The sequence below is a fragment of the Pholcus phalangioides genome, unplaced genomic scaffold (genome assembly GCF_987345545.1).
Source record: "Pholcus phalangioides strain wild (caught in Gottingen) unplaced genomic scaffold, Ppha-v1.0 ptg000007l_1, whole genome shotgun sequence".
In the NCBI taxonomy this organism is placed as follows: Eukaryota; Metazoa; Arthropoda; class Arachnida; order Araneae; family Pholcidae; genus Pholcus; species Pholcus phalangioides.
In genome coordinates, this window is record NW_028301600.1 from 8,048,580 (window position 1) to 8,063,507 (window position 14,928).

A 14,928-nucleotide genomic window follows, 5' to 3' on the forward strand; every position below is an offset into this window, starting at 1 on the left:
TTTCATGAAATCTCTCTCCCTCCTTCAACACAAATGGAGGTCATAGCTATAAACCTGTGTGTCAACAGAACTACTATGACTTTTTGTTCTGTGTATAAACCTCCAAGAAATAATTTAGATATTTCACTTCTTAATAATATATTCAGTACTAAGTTGACAGTTCTCATTGGAGGTGACTGGAATTGCAAAAATGGAATATTTTACAGCCTTGGGTCAAATAGGTGTGGCAGATTACTCATGAGGTTTTGTCTTAACAATTTCGTAAATATTCACTCCTCTAAAACTCCCACACATATTCCATCCACTCCTAGGCATCGCCCAGATGTCATAGATTTTGGATCATCCAAAAATTTTCTACATGAAATAAATATGTTTACTAAACACATTCCCACTTCACCACATACCCTATCTTCTTTCAAATAAATTTTTTATACCCACGCAGAAGACGTATAATGAAAAGAACTGATTGGTCTAAATTCCAAGAAATTCTTCAAAATGAACAAGTTATGCCTCTTGATTCAGCAACTGCTCAGGAGGTAGATAATGCAGTTTTACACTTCACTAGCACAATTCAAAAAGCGATTGAAAATTCTTCCACTGAAATCCTTGTTCCTGAACATAATTATGGTCTTCCAAAAGAAATCCTGCAAAAAATTCGGCATAAAAATCATGTTCGTGGTCTGTGGCAACGTTATGGACGACGTTCAGATAAGATAACACTTAATAGGTTAAACAGAGAAATAAAACAAGAGGTTCAACATCATGTAAATGGCAGGTTCACGGATTTCATTGAAAATGCTTCCAATGAAAATAATAACATATGGAAAGCGTGGAAAGTGTGCAAACCCAGAGGTACACACACTGTCAATAAATTACTTGGGCAAAATGAAATCGTGGTAACTGAAGAAGAAATTGCAGAAACTTTTGCAAATACTTTTGAACAACAGTTCTCTCCCAACCATGTTCAGACCTTAAACACCCAAATTGGTCACAGAAGAAGAGTTGCTGAATTCATTCATTATCACTTACATCATCACAGGGGCGTAGCCAGAAATTTCGTTCGGGGGGGGGGGAGACCAAAGTGACAGAACAATGGATTGGTCATCTTTTTCCCTTTTTTCGGTCATTTTCTCACATTTCGGGGGGGGGAGGACCAGACCCCCAAGTCCCCCCCCCCTCGCTACGCCCTTGCATCATCATAATCAGAACATTGAATTAACTAACATTATTGAGGTCACAGAGATTATCTCCAAGCAAAATCACAAAAAAAGCTTGTGGCTTTGACTACATTGGAAATTTAACTTTGAAAAATCTTCCACAAAACATACTTTTCTTCTTGACAAACATTTTTAATGCTGCACTAAAAATTCATCACTTTCCTAGACCATGGAAGCATTCTATTATTAAGGCAATTCCTAAAAAAGGATCTGATCCGATGCTTCCTGGCTCTTTCAGGCCAATCAGCAACTTATCAAATGGAAGTAAAATTTTTGAAAGAATCATCGCCTCCAGATTTGAAAATTTTTTAACACTTAATAAGATCATTCGCTCAGAGCAACATGGCTTCAGGCGTGAGCATTCGTGTGTCACACAACTCATTAGAGTTACCGATTTTATCACTGAAGCATTTAAAAACTATGAATTTGTTGCAGCGGCTTTCCTGGATTGATTGATTATGGATTCTCTCCACATTTCATCTTATTCTTTTACAATTACTTAATTGGAAGAACCTTCCAAGTGAGAGTTGGAGACAAATTATCATCTATAAGAAACATAACTGCTTCGGTCCCTCAGGGAAGTGTTCTTGGGCGACAGCTTTTTCTAGTTTACATAAACTCTCTTCATGCTCCACAGATGGGCATCCTTGCTCTTTTTGCGGTTTTTAACCAATCAGCATTAAATGTTCGAGAGTCCCGATTCTTCGCCCGGATTGGTCGAAACGAAGGTTGCCGGAACACTAGCTGTTTGGCTACTTTCCTTTTGCTTGGCTAGTTTTCTCTTTGCTGAGCTAGTTTCCCTTTTCATTGAATGCATCATTCTTCATTCCCCTTTTATGATTTTTATCCTTTAAATTTTAATCTTACGCTTAATTTTATTAATCATCTCGTCGTCGACGCATCTGCTGAGTCGTGATTGGCTGGAACCCGGCTTCCTGTAAAGAGATAGTAACGTCCTCATTGGGCGCTTCAGGATCGAGTCCCCTGATAACAAAACTTAACTAGAACTTTACTTATACATCATCATCTACTGAATTCGATAGATTTATATTGTATTTTTCTGAAACATAAAAACAAAATGGGTCATCCCTTTCTACCCAGCCAGAAACTCTCAAAAATAAATCTAACTGGTGTTTGCCTCCCTACCAGATAATGAATTGATCTCAACTGGTCTCGTGGCTCCAAACGTTACGAACTGCTGTGGTCGCATAAATTTGGCCTTCTGAAAAATAATTTGACATCATATTGGCAAAGTGTTCCGCATTTACAATTGCTACATTACTTCACTTGTATCCACTTGTATATATTTGTACTTCTCCCACCAAAAAACTCTTTCTTCTCTTCTTTCCTATGTCACCTTTCCTCCCCCCCCCTAACCAAACTAACATCCTTTCCCACCCCCACCCCCCTTCTTTCCCTATCTAACCTGAAACGGCGACCAATCAAAAAACGTCTTGATTCGACCAATGGCGCTCGAGCACCACGAAGTTGATCACGGTTCTCGGGGGGCCCCTTTTCACTTTTCCTTCAATAACAGTACTAATAAGTTCGTCCGGACATGTTGAGTTAAGGCAAAATTATATTGAGGCCATGTAAAATTTCTAAATTGATTTTCCACTTACACATACATGCACTTCACATTTTAACATACATCAACACCCTTGTCTTTCTCTTCACCTTGGTCTTGAAGGCAGCTAGTGTCTAAAAAGATAGGAACTGCCAAAAACCCGCATTCGGTATACTTATACATCAGAGTTTTTCAAGTAGTGTCCGGGTGGGAAAAAAACACGATATAGCTCTCCGGATCTCGCTGGTGATGGTCGCATTTTTCTGCTGCTCCTGAGATCGTCGTTGCTGCCGTGAAGGTGGAGATTTTGCCGTAAGGACTTGGGACTGCTTCGACGCCGAGTGATAGTTGGAGGACTCCGCTGAATAAGAGTTGCCGTGCTGCTACGGGAGGTGCCTCTTTTAGGGGCACCTGAGGTTGCACCTATCGCTTGGTTCCCCCTCCTTTGTTTTTTAGGTTGTGGTGGCATTTACTGACATCTCGGTGCGACTGACCTTGGTGGACCTGGCTCGCCTGCTCCTCCGGCTTGGGAAGTTGAGGTGGCCCTGGATGTCTGAGAAAAATTAGCGGGGATCTTCTTAAGGTAAGTGCATTTGGTTGTTTCATGCGCCATGGTAAAAATTTGCCCCGCAATAGACTCCCTTAAGGGCGTGGGCCCGCAAAATAATTTTGATTTATTGTGCGCTAAAACCCAGGAATTTTTTTACGAGGATCGGGAAGCGCTTCTTGATCTCGTGCAACCTTGGTTGGGTCATTATTATGACCTTCAGCAGAACACGGCCTTGATCGTGGAGAACGCCGATTGTTGTACGGCCGTAAATTTTGATGTTTTGTTAAGTACATTTTCTGATTTTATAAACTCAGAGGATTCGGATAGAGAGGTGTCTAAAACTAAACTTATTCATGGTACTGTGATATTTTTAGAAAATGTTAAAAGGGAGCTATGTGTACATTTAGAGGCTAGAAAATTTAGAAAAGAAAAAATGAGAGATCCCCGTGGTGTGGCCCCTCGGGAAAGCATAGGAATGCGATTACGTAGTTCAAATAAAAGGGGCAAGGGTGCAAGTGCTGGCTATAAATCTAAAAATAGGGCGACTCATGAAGTCAGCCCCTCGCCGGCGAAAGATGAAAATGTTAGGAGTGATATGGGACTAAATGTAATATTTGAGCCCTCCCCTGTGAGTGGAGAAGAGACTGCAGTGGGCTCGGGAGAGGCCGTGGACGGTGTGGCATCAGACTTGATAAATACCAAACACCAACTCTGGCCATATTATCGCTATATTGCAATTTACTGCCATTAGTGAGATGGGTTGGAAGGAAGGCGCTGTCTATCGGTGGTCGCCTCGAGTTCGTTAGGGAAAATATCTCATCTATATCCTCCCTTGGGTTCGAACCTGGGACCCTAACAACAACCTTCACGATGGTAGACGAGCATCTTACCACCATGCCACTCAGGCACCGATAACCCATACTGGTGCTCTTTAACTTTAATTCTTGTTGTGGCACGCCCAATGGCCCCACTGATCCCATCCGTTAGAGCCACCATTCCCTCCTCTATTCCCGAGGGGGTCGGGTCCGACAGGGTAAAGATTGGCATTTGGGCAATATCCTCCGAGAAGGACCCCCAATCCGTTTTATACATATACTTCACCCTACGAGGGATCAGGAAATCCACTTTGATCAAAAGGGGGTTATGGGGGGAAACCAATGCCGCCTTAGTAACCACCGAGATGGCCGAATCAAAATTTTTTGACAGGGCAAAGTCTATCACATCAGGTCTGAACAAAGAAAATGATGGAAAATGCGTGGGGCCCAAGGGAGCGTTAATATCTATGTTATTATTCACAGTTTATCTATACAAGGTGTGGCGTGCCCTTTGCGGTCGAAATGTTACTATTCCAAGCCTCGTGTTTCAGGTTCCAGTCCCCTGCAACCAAAGTTGGCTTATTCGACTGGAAAATGAAAGACAGCAAATTAAAAATCCAGATTATAATTGGGGGGCTTATACAGGGAGACCAAATTCAGATCAATACCATTAATTCTAATCGTGACCCCCAAAGCCTCCGTGGAGGCAGAATCAATCAGGTCATAGGTCGTAAACGGTATATTCGATCTGATAAAAATTGCAATTCCCCCGCCCCTATTGTGTAAGCGGTCCCTCCGGACACATGAATACCTATTTATCCGTATTCGATCACTTGGTATCAGCCAGGTTTCCTGAATCAAGAAAACATCCACATTTAGTTCGAATAATTTCTCTTCTACCTCCCTAATCTTATTCTTTACACTATTTGCGTTCCAGGACATTATGGTCAAAGGGCCCACAGCCATGCGGTTCAGTCTCGCCTGTCCACTAATTTTTTGAAGTTGATACTGCGATGAGAATCTCAGTAAGGCCGCTCAGAAGCTGAGCCAGCTTTTTTTCAATTTCAGGCGTCAGTACAAACGCTGCCGTAATCTTAGTAGCAGATAAAATAATTGTCTCCAACTCGCAACCTATGTTAATTTCCTGCTCAAGGGACTCGACGCCCGGGGGCGCCCCATCCACAATATCACCAGCAGTCCTAAACTCACCCCCCCCCCACGTGCTCCACAACTGCCCTCTCTACCAATTCCAAGATACCAGTAAGGGCCCCTTCAACCTCTGTTGGGCGTCCATTTTCAATACACCTTGACAAAGCAAGCTCGGAATCTCCCTCAGCCAGGGAGTCCCCCCTGTCAAGTGGATGCCTTCCAGGCCTTATCCTCTCGCTCTCCTTCCGGAGCTCAGCATTTCCTCCGGGGGCCACCTCCATACCGGGGGCTCCAGCCATCCCGGAGTTGGCATCATCTATTAACAGATTTTCAGGTTTATCACTCCCTAATTCCTTTGAAGGTGCCCAACTTGTGCCCCTTATTACATCTGAGAAGGTTCGACCGTCTAGATCACCCCTGGGTCTCAGGGCAGGGAGGGAATTATTATGCGTACATTTCTAGATTGGTTTTGTCGCTGTAATTTCACGGGACATCCCCCAAAAGTACCACAATGTCCTCCATCACACAAAAAACATTTTTTCATTCCAGGGTTCCCCTTATTATTACAATTTTTTCCGGCGTGGGGCCCGCGCAATAAGCGCAGTGAGGTGCCTCGAAACACGTATGCGTGGTATGTCCCAGGCGGAGACAGTTCCGACATTGAAGGGTGTTCTTGTTTCCCTTGTATCTTTCAATATTTATTGGGATGCCCGCAATCTCCACCAGATTAAAAATATCCTTATTTTCTAGGGTAAACTCGACCAAATACATAGGGAGAGTCTGCCCAGTGCGGTAATTTTTCATAACTGATACCTTAACCACCTCTAGGCCCTGACTCGATATATCCTCGGTTATTTCGTCCCCTGACCACTACCTTCAAATTTTTGTCTTCCCTAATCTGGAAAGTATGAAATCTAAATTTCTTCTCATTGCAAATCCTGGTCACCGTTCTGTAATCATTTTCCGAAAAAACCCTAACCGTCACCGAATTTGACGTCGATTTTGTTTCGGGCACAAATTCACATATTTTCTTAATTTCCGAAGTCCCTCAACCATTGACTACCCCATTCAGAAAGCACAATGGGCGGAATATTATTTTTACGTTTTTTATACGCGACGGCCCGAAAGCCTTCAACATCCCCATGCCCAGGATCCGCTGTCACCTCCTGGGGGTCAGGTAACACAGACAAATTACTGGATTCAACATTAACCGTGGGTGTCATGCCCCCATCGTGTAGTAGTAGTATGGGTTATCGAGCGATCTATTGCTGAGAATCAGGGAGAAAAATAGGATAAGGAAAAGATGGCAACGGTATCGGCGGGTCACCGACAAAAGATTGTTAGCAAGAATGGAAAATGCGATAAAGGAGGGCATTAGGGCGTATGTAAATGAAAGATTTGGAAATTTTATGGAGGAGGTTGAGCTGGCGGATGGGTCGCTCTGGAGGGCCCTACGAATCTGTAAACCTAAAGGGGAAATTGCAAGTAGAATTCATAGCGAACATGGTGGCATTGTTTTTACCCCCTCTGATATTGCAGAGGCATTTGCAGATCAGTTTGAAAAACAATTTTTCCCGAATGGGATTCAGGACAGAGATACGGCCGTGCGGATACGTGCTAAAATTGATCATTTCCGGGAGTCGTGTCTCCCTGCTCCCTCGGGGGCTCATGCTGTTCCACTGACTACTAACTCTGAGGTTACTCAGTTTATTAAAAAGCTTAAATCTCGAAAAGCATCAGGAATTGATAAAATATCTAACTCTGCTTTAAAAGCTCTTCCAAATTCTGTAATTGATTCGATTACTAACTTTTTAATTATATGATTAAATTAAATTATTTCCCCACTTGCTGGAAAACAGCCGTGATAAGGGCCATCCATAAACCAAATACTAATCCTCTGTTTCCACAAAACTATCGTCCCATCTCCCTATTGAACAATATTGCTAAACTTTTTGAGCGGATTTATAATGTTAGGCTTGTCTCCTTCTGCTATACAAACTCAATCCTTAAGCCGGAGCAGCATGGGTTCCGGAGAGAGCATTCCTGCGTTACGCAGCTCCTCAGGACGACGGAGTTCTTAATAGACGCAGTCAATAACAAGGAATATGTTTGTGCGCTGGCCCTGGATTTTTCCCGGGCCTTTGACCGGACTGATCATCCCACATTGCTGGCAAAATTGATAGAAATGAGTTTCCCTCCGGATACGATTTATTTTATTGAGAGCTATCTGGAAAACAAAGTTTATGGTGAGGGTTGGGGATTGCCTGTCCTCCTCAAGACCGGTGCGGGCTTCTGTTCCCCAGGGGAGTGTTTTGGGCCCCCAGCTTTTTTCGCTTTATGTCAATGATTTTCCTGGTCCACAGCGGGGCTTAATTTCTCAGTACGCAGACGATGTTCTGCTGTTGACAAACTGTCGTGACCTTCAAAAGGCATATGACAATTTGTAGGAAACTGTGGAGGATTATTGTGCTGACTCAGATATAGTGCTGAACTCAGAGAAGTGTCACTTCATGTGGTCCCCCCTCCGGCCCAAATTACCAGCTTGAGGTGGGCAGATCGAAACAGACCTAAACCACAAATAAAATATTTGGATCGAAAACTAAATTTTAAGGCACATGCGGAGCTTGTGAAAATGAAGGTTATAAAAAACTTGAGTATGCTGAATAGGGTATATTTTCCACAGAGTAGATTGTCACTCAAAAATAAACTAATCCTCTATAATAGTGTAATTAGGCCAACAATCACTTATGCCTCCCTTGTTTGGGCATTTGCTCGCAAGGGAAATCTGAGCCTACTGCAGATATTTGAAAACAAAACTTATCGGAGACTCACTGGTGCATGTTGGTACATGCGCAATGCAGACATACGTAGGGATCTGGGACAAAATTTGCTCCTCGAACAGTTTAGGAAGTTAGCGGAATCACAGTACGAGGCATTAAAAACCTCTGAGTTTGGACACCTCTCTGAAATAGTAAATTACGACCCGGCAATTATTATCAGGTACGGGAGACCAATGAATTTGCTCTTTCGTCCCTTGTAAACCGAATGATATGGTGAAAAGCCAGTGGAGCCGTGGTGAAGAAACGTAGTGTTGAAATTCAATATTAGGGCTCTTGATTGAAGAGAGATGATTTTTTGAAAAATGCAGAGCAACTTGCCGTACTCGCGATCGGGGTTGTGGGACTGCTGAGACATTTGAAAGGAATTGTACACGGGAAGTTGAGGGATCCTTTTGGGATTTCTAAATTTTAATATGAAACTTTTTGGGGATTTTTAAAATTTTTAGTGGTTCTCTGATTTTTAAGTGGGTTGTTTTATGAGAGGTTCTGGTTTTGGTAAAATGTGTTTTAAATTTTTGGTGTTGATTGTTGGTTTTAAATACTTGTTGGCTCTTGGGGGGCAATATGGGCCTATGTCTGTCGAGTGAAGTTGATGGTTTTTTCCTCCCTCGTTATTTGGGGTTTTTTGGTGACGGCTGAGATGGTTTTTAATTGGTTCTTAATTGGTTTTTTAAATAAATTACTGGTTTTGTAATTTTAACGGTTTTTCCCCTGTTTTGTAAGAAATACCATGGTGTTTGAAAGACTGTATGTACTCATAATCTGTTCTGTATTTGATTCTCTGTATACCGGAGAAGTCAGTTTTTTCGTTCCACTTACATTGCACACACATATTCACATTCGCACATTACACATACATATTAGATCCCGTACGCAGGGCATCCGTGTTATAAGTCTGGAAGAATGGCCTAAGAATTAGTGCCATGGAGCCGGCGAGCAAATTTCAATTCAGGTCAAGTCAAGTAGTGTCCGGCAAAAAAGACTAAGCAGCGCTGATACCAAGAAAAACTTTGGTGAAAATCGCCCAAAAAAGGCGACGAAAAAATCAAAGTCCAGCCCTACGGACTTCAGCACTCAGTCCACCGAGTTTCACGAAAACTTCTATAAAACCAGCAGAAAGTATCCCAAAAAATTCCACCTCTAAACAAAGTCCAACTCTACGGACGTGAGAGAAAACTTCGAAATTTCTTCGAAGCCGACAGCCACCAGCAGCCCGCTCAACGAGACGGTTGCAGAAGTCAATGCCGAGACCCCTACGGCAGCACCCGCAGATGACACGACGGGAACTTCTGACTCGGCGGTCAGTCAAAATTCTACATTCCAAATGTATGAATTTGCGAAGTCTTGCTTCGAAGATATCATGAAGATGACTCTGGAAAAGACAGGAGAGCTATCATCGACAAATTTCTCGTCGAGGCGAGAAATATCTTAGTGAAAGGCTGACGATAGCGAGCTCTCACTGAACTTATTTTATTCCAAGAAATTTTATTTGATCGGATTTTCTCAACTTTTCTTCTTTTAATTTCACCATCTTTTTCTATAAAAAATTCAAAAAAAAACTCCAAAAAAGTTTGCTCAAATAATCTTTAAAAAAAAAAAACATTTTTAAATTTATTTTTGACTTCTCCTACTTATTTCTGAACTTTGAAAAATAACACCATAATTCTATTTCTAATTTTTACCTTCTTGTTAACCATTATATCGATTACAGGTCCAGTCAATCATGTAGCAGAACCGCACCGACCAATCCCGTGCGAGCAGAAGCGAAGATACCCTATCGCATCCGAGCTTTCTTCTCAGCGAAACATGATCGTAATAGTACTAACACAAGAAGGTTGCTGCCGGCATTTTCCCTTCGAAAATTCGAATATGATGAGACTGAGAATGAGACCATAACTACCGATTTTGTCAAACCCTTTCCTTCCACATACATTTTTACACATACGAACTCGTCTTTCCCTTCATACGTAGCCCCAGTGGCTACAGTTTGTAAGCGCGCAGATGGCCCGGGAAGAAAAATTTAATTCTGGTCTGGAAGTAGTGTGCTGCGTGAGAATTGTAGTTGTGCCATAAAATTTTTTTAATGAAATTATCAGATTAATTTTTAAAAGAAGTTTGAAGCCGCAAATATTGATTATACAGTATCTGAGTACTTAAGTGTGTGTAGAAGTGTTACTGAACAGTGTGAACTGAGTACAAATTAGATGTATGTGTAAGAGAGGAAACTCAGCAATTGAGAGAAAACAATATTTTTTTTCCTAAATATTCTCCATGGTTCATTTCTGTTATCACAATGGAAGAATTTTCAAGAATTGCACAAAAAAAAAGGCGTAGAAATACTTCTGTTTTCTCGCTTTTTATATTTGTGAAAGCAATCTTTTCTTCATTTCATTTGATACTATGGAATACAGAAATCTATTACAAATAAATAATAAATCTTACAAGAAGATATTTAAACCTATCCCTGCCCAAAATTCAACCTAGCAAAAGCAGACATTGTAAACTATCAACTTACTCGGATTTAACGTTAAATTAAATAAACAATGAATGAATGAACGCCAGGACTTTGCTACTGGACTTATCCCGTTGCCGAGATCTCTTCCAGCCCAGCTTCGTGGCAGAGTCTGGAACACTTTATTTAGTGTCAAAAAAAAACAAACATACAAACTTTTTTACAACATATTTTCCCCGGACAATTGGGTACTGTCGCGATTAACAAATTTTGTGGTGATTACAGACGAGATGGGATTAGGAGAAGTTTCGGGGTTTAGTTAAGATGAATGTACACATATTAGGATGGTGGTATGTTTTAAAAGCAATTGAGCCCCCCCCCCCCCAGCCATCTCGTCTGCTATCTTACACTTGCCATATACACAGGATACAAAAATGTGCTACAATGGATACAATGCTACTGGACTTATCCCGTTGCCGAGATCTCTTCCAGCCCAGCTTCGTGGCAGAGTCTGGAACACTTTATTTAGTGTCAAAAAAAAACAAACATACAAACTTTTTTACAACATATTTTCCCCGGACAATTGGGTACTGTCGCGATTAACAAATTTTGTGGTGATTACAGACGAGATGGGATTAGGAGAAGTTTCGGGGTTTAGTTAAGATGAATGTACACATATTAGGATGGTGGTATGTTTTAAAAGCAATTGAGCCCCCCCCCCCAGCCATCTCGTCTGCTATCTTACACTTGCCATATACACAGGATACAAAAATGTGCTACAATGGATACAATGCTACTGGACTTATCCCGTTGCCGAGATCTCTTCCAGCCCAGCTTCGTGGCAGAGTCTGGAACACTTTATTTAGTGTCAAAAAAAAACAAACATACAAACTTTTTTACAACATATTTTCCCCGGACAATTGGGTACTGTCGCGATTAACAAATTTTGTGGTGATTACAGACGAGATGGGATTAGGAGAAGTTTCGGGGTTTAGTTAAGATGAATGTACACATATTAGGATGGTGGTATGTTTTAAAAGCAATTGAGCCCCCCCCCCCCAGCCATCTCGTCTGCTATCTTACACTTGCCATATACACAGGATACAAAAAGAAAGAGAAATGAGAATCTTATTGTGAAATAATATATATTATTTCCATCGGAGCGAGTCTTCTCGCTTAACACCTTATTGGTGAGCAAATGGGTTTGATAACTTGCGACTAGAAGCCAGCATCAGTTTTATTGGGTTGAGTACACTCGCTCCGGTGGATTTAATGAAAATATACAAAATAGAAGTATTGTGTGGGGGAATATACACAATTAGGGAGCACCCATGGCATCTCGCTTAGCACCTTATTCGGTGAGCAACATGAATCCGACAATATGAGTACGCACGTGTGTTATGGACATGAAATGCATGGACAACTTGAATGGAGGAAAGAGAAATACACACATTTATATACATATATATAACTGCCAGGTCGAGTCGTCTCGTCCTAAACCTATTTTGGTGAGCAATGTGGGCTTGATTTAAATGGGGGATTGTCTGGAGAGAGCCTTAGCTAAGGATCAGCTTCGGTCTTGGTGTTTTGGTTGACTCGATCTGGCTGGTTATATTTATATTTAAAAAAAAAGAATATATATATATAATATAAACTACATGTGTAATGGTTATTATGAAACCATTCATGTCGTCCCGCCTAGCACCCTAGCTAGAATAGCGGCATGAAGGACACTTGTGGTTATCACATTTACATCATTGTAACGGGAATGTCATAAAAATTCTTGTTAGGGTCCCGTTAGTACATGCTATATCATGTATTAGTAGTGGCAGTCATGTGGATATGATTTTTGTTGTTATTTTTATCCATTTCTGTTTTTTCTCCCACTTATTTTTGTAATATTTAAAACATTATTTTATAAATCTGGTGGACAGATTTCTTGTTTTTCGTTGGCGTGTATATATCTGACAAGGCTTGTAATCCTTGCTGCTGTGTTTTTGTTTTTGATTATTTGAGTGAACCATTGTTTTCGGAATATTTGTACATGTGTAGATGTTTTGTAAATTTGCACTCTGTTGCATAGTGAACAGGAGTACCCACCATACCGCAGGCACATTTGTCTGTTCGGCGGCGTTTCCGTTCGTGTAGATATATAGGGAATGGGCCGTGTCCTGTTATGAAGATAGTCACCTCCCTATTCCAGTTTAGAGTGTTGTATGTGACTCGAGGGACAATTTCGTGCACTTTCCTAGCTGTTGTTCCTTGGTCCCAAATTTGCTGCCATTTCTGGAGGGTTGCTTGTTTAAGTTGTCGCTTCAGGAGCGTTAGTGGGAAAGGGTTATCAAGTTTATTGTCACAGTTGATTGCAGCTTTGGCTAGTGAGACTGCTCTCTCGTTTCCAAGATTACCTACATGGGCCTTGGTCCAACCTAGGAAAATGTTTGGGTTATTTAATAGACGCCGCCTTAATACACGATCTATTGTGTTTCTATTTGTTGGATCTAGAAGTGCTTGAAGGGAGGAGCGGCTATCAGTTATTATTAGAACTCGCTCTTCTGCTCCCGTTGCGTATTGTGCAGCTGCTTCTATCGCTAACAATTCTGCTTGGAAGTTACTATTGTTTTTATCTAGCGCTGCTTGCCACGTTTGCTTTTCTGTATTGTTTGTGTGTACACAATAGGCTGCCCCGACGCCTTCATCGGTTTTGGAGCCATCTGTGTATATGTGGGTGTTTGCTAGTTTTATATCGTGGCCGTCAATCGAAATTTGATTGGGGATAGTTGAGCAGGAGGGGTGGTGGTGCCAGCCATGCTCCCGTGCTTCAAAGTTATTGGGGTCAAAGTCTAGAAGTTCTGGTTGAATGTTTTTCCTAAACCTAACTGCGTTTGTGTAGACTGCTTCCATTTGGAGCTTTAGGTGTAGTGGGCAGTTGCCTGTGATCACTTGGAGTCCGAGCGTAGCTGTTGTGTCATAGGCTCCGGTTATTGTTAAAAGAAATTTCCTCTGTGCACTATCTAAAGCCTGTTGTGTTTTTTTGGTTGGATGCCTATACCAAGCTGAGGCGCGATGGGCCAAGAATCTCTCGACCACCGTCTTGTAGATAGTGTTCCTAATCCTTTGTGAGATGCCCCAGGATTTTCCTGCTATTTTAGTTAGTTTAAAATGGAAGCGAGTCGCTTTTAGTTTGCGTTCATTGATGTATGATTGCCAGCCGAGGTCTTTTTGGATGGTTACGCCTAAATATTTGAGATTGTTTACGCATTTAATATTTTTACCATTAATTTTGATCCTAGGGGGATATTTATTTTTTGTGAAACAGAGAAATTGTGTTTTTTCTGTTGAGATTTTGAGGTTATGTTCATTAAGCCAATTCGAAAAATCGTTAAGAATTTTAGTTGCCTTTGTCGCTAGCTGTGAAAATTAAATAAACAGCAGAATGGCTGAGTTTTAAATTATTATTTTTTGTGACCAATTATAGTAAATTGTTTTTAAAACAATTTCGCGACTAATTAAAAAAAAAAAATATTTTTCTATTTTATTTGAATTCAAGTGTGCCGTAGGATGAAAAAAGGGCCGTCTTCTCGAAATAGAACTGTGTCGACATATGTTTTATATTGTGATAACGTAAACGTCAAACTTCGCCGACAAATGTATGGCATTCTTACGTCAAACGGTGTCGGGTCAGATAAGATATAGTTCGACGTTGGATTCACTACGTCGAACTGTACAGACAAATGTATGCGGGCATTTTTACGTAGAACGACATCGGTTAACGACGTCGAACGGTATCGAAATCTCTACGACGTTCTATATCGATGTGCTACTGGGGATACCTCTTTATATATATACACATATATATATGTATATAGATAGATAAATAGTTTTTTCTTCTTCCTTCCAAAAATTATGCCTTTTTTTTGTGCCCATTTTTAGTGCCTTTTTGTCTGCCTATTTCGACCATCTTTAGTGCCTAAACTCCCGGGCTCTAGTCATTACAAGCGAGGCTGACGTACTTGATATTTTTTTGATTTTTTTCATCGTACTGTTCTAGTTTGCTGACTTTAATGACAAGGTGGGGGGGGGGGGGGTAAGGAGTTCGAGTGATGATTGTTTGAGAAATAGAGGGGTACGAAAATATGAAATTGGGTTATGGTATTTGGTCGGTATATATGAAATGGTATATTATTTCCGAAAGTAAAGTATTTATGTAAATTAGGCCCTATACTTCTGGTACTTGCAATCAGGTAGTGGGAGTCCTATAACATCACTCGGTCTGGGGCCGTGGCCCCCCTAAGGGGTGGGCTGACAAGGCTCCAGCCCTGGGGTCCGGGATGATTT